Below are 2,034 nucleotides of genomic sequence, written 5' to 3' on the forward strand. Positions count from 1 at the left end.
AGTTGACATGAGGATGCTCAACACTTTTAAAAGTGTTTTTTTGTCATGAAAAAGGGCATATGTTGAAAAGATTATAGTATTTTGACATCACCCACTAAATTAGAAATGAATGGGATCTTGCACAATGATAGCCAGGTGTTCTAAGTTCTGACCAAGGGGGGCTACTGAAAGGTAGCTGGCATCTCCAAGTGCCTCAGAACCCGAACACTAAGGTATCATGTTCAGCGCCTTATTCTAATAGAAGTTTTATGTTCCATCAATAATATTTTGTCCAACGTTTTTGAAGAGACATCATCTTAGGCTTTTTAATGTACGGATTCAAATGAATAAGATTGATCTTGTTTGTTTTTCAATGGTTCAGAAAATTTGGGGTTGTTTTCATGTTGTTTTTTGCTCAAAACAAATGTTATATATTACTTTGACCTAACATGTTTAAATGCTTGTCAATATTTACATTTAAAATCCAACATCTGCTAATTCCTTTCATCTCAATACATAGAACACGTGTTCGGAACTTGCACAGTGATTTTGGAAGTTAAGTGCAACATGAAGTAGCATCATCAGGGCTCGAAATACTTTTTTCTGCATGCCTGCACTGGTGCAGGTGAAAATTACCTGCACCAGACAAATTTTACCTGCACCACTCTGAATTTTGGAAGTATGGATCATACTAAAACTGTTGAGGAACAATTGATATTTTTTCTTTTATTGTGGTAACAGCCAATGTAGCTAATTACAATCCACATACACCTGCATCATTGGACATTTCTGTATAAAACACAGTACATAGACCAGTGCAGGTTAGGTGCAGGTAGATACCAGAAATACTGCACAGCTCCAATATACAATGTCATATTGCCAGAGTGAAAAGCTAACTGCCTCTTCTTGTTAGGTGCAGGTAGACATCAGAAGTAATCTATTCCTTATCAGTATTGTGTTTAACGACAGATTTCATTGTGAAATGATGGTCTATTCTACTTTGGAGAGTTTGATAGTTGTACTGCACAGCCCCAATTTTACTTGCACTAACCTGCATATGCAGGTGGTATTTCGAGCCCTTATTATAAAAACATGCAGATTTTATCCATTGTGATGTTAATCATTGATCCATTGTGATGTTAATAGTTTACACATGTCGAAAGTATAAAGTTCCCAACATTTATCGTTAAGAAGTTTGCAGATGCACCTGCAATCCTAATCCTAGTCACAAGAGGACTCAAACTTAAATCACTTCTTTTCGAGCACAAGAGCTATCTGACACCCCAAAATCGTGTCTCTAGCTTTTTCAGAACATGAGATATAAAGGAAACGATAAGAATTATTGAAGTTTATTTGCAAGTTCTTGCCCGATGGCTAATTGCAACATGAAACATACAGAAAATATAGTAAACATACATAAAATAAAGTAATTTGGTATAGATAACAATAGTGACAAGTGTAAACAAGTGACTATTCTATCAATGATATGGACTGCTGAGAGCTACACTCTACACATTTGGGGTTTGATTTCTTTTCTGGAAGCAGTGGAAGACGAATGATGAGTGGGTTATGTGACGTTAACAGCGTTATAGTTTTCTTTTCGTCGGTAAGCGTTTGGAAATTTTTGTGTGTTTTGCATCAGTTCAGTTCAGTTCAGTTCATCCTCTTGGAGGTGACACCTGTGTCTCCACTCGTGTTTTGCATACCTATTCAAATAACTCCTTTCTTTCCTTGTCATTAGAGAGGCAGTTGGAAATAAAATGTATTTCGTCTTCCACCGGTTTGCAATAAAATAGTTACAGGTTCTTTCGCCCACCGGTAGCATTTTGTACCGCCCTCTCTCAATTTCAAGGGGGTGGGCGCTGATTCTAAGTTTGCACATTGCCGATCTGACCTCGAATTTATCTAGTGACGTTAAATAAGTTTCCATTGAGTATCCCTTCTTTAGTTTCTTAAAGAATCTTAACTTACCATTATCTGTAGACAGTCTATGAGAAAATGTCTGGATATATATATCTTCCAACCTTTTTCTTAACAATGTACATATATGCTTGT

At 36.5% G+C, this 2,034-nt stretch overlaps 1 long non-coding RNA gene across 1 annotated transcript in view; it reads left to right on the top strand.

Annotated features, from left to right (window-relative positions):
* LOC118408095 overlaps window positions 1–2,034 on the top strand; it is a 17,388-nt gene that overhangs the window by 1,951 nt on the left and 13,403 nt on the right. The gene's annotated exons all lie outside the window — the stretch shown is intronic.

The sequence above is a fragment of the Branchiostoma floridae genome, unplaced genomic scaffold (assembly GCF_000003815.2).
Source record: "Branchiostoma floridae strain S238N-H82 unplaced genomic scaffold, Bfl_VNyyK Sc7u5tJ_1555, whole genome shotgun sequence".
NCBI classification, from domain to species: Eukaryota; Metazoa; Chordata; class Leptocardii; order Amphioxiformes; family Branchiostomatidae; genus Branchiostoma; species Branchiostoma floridae.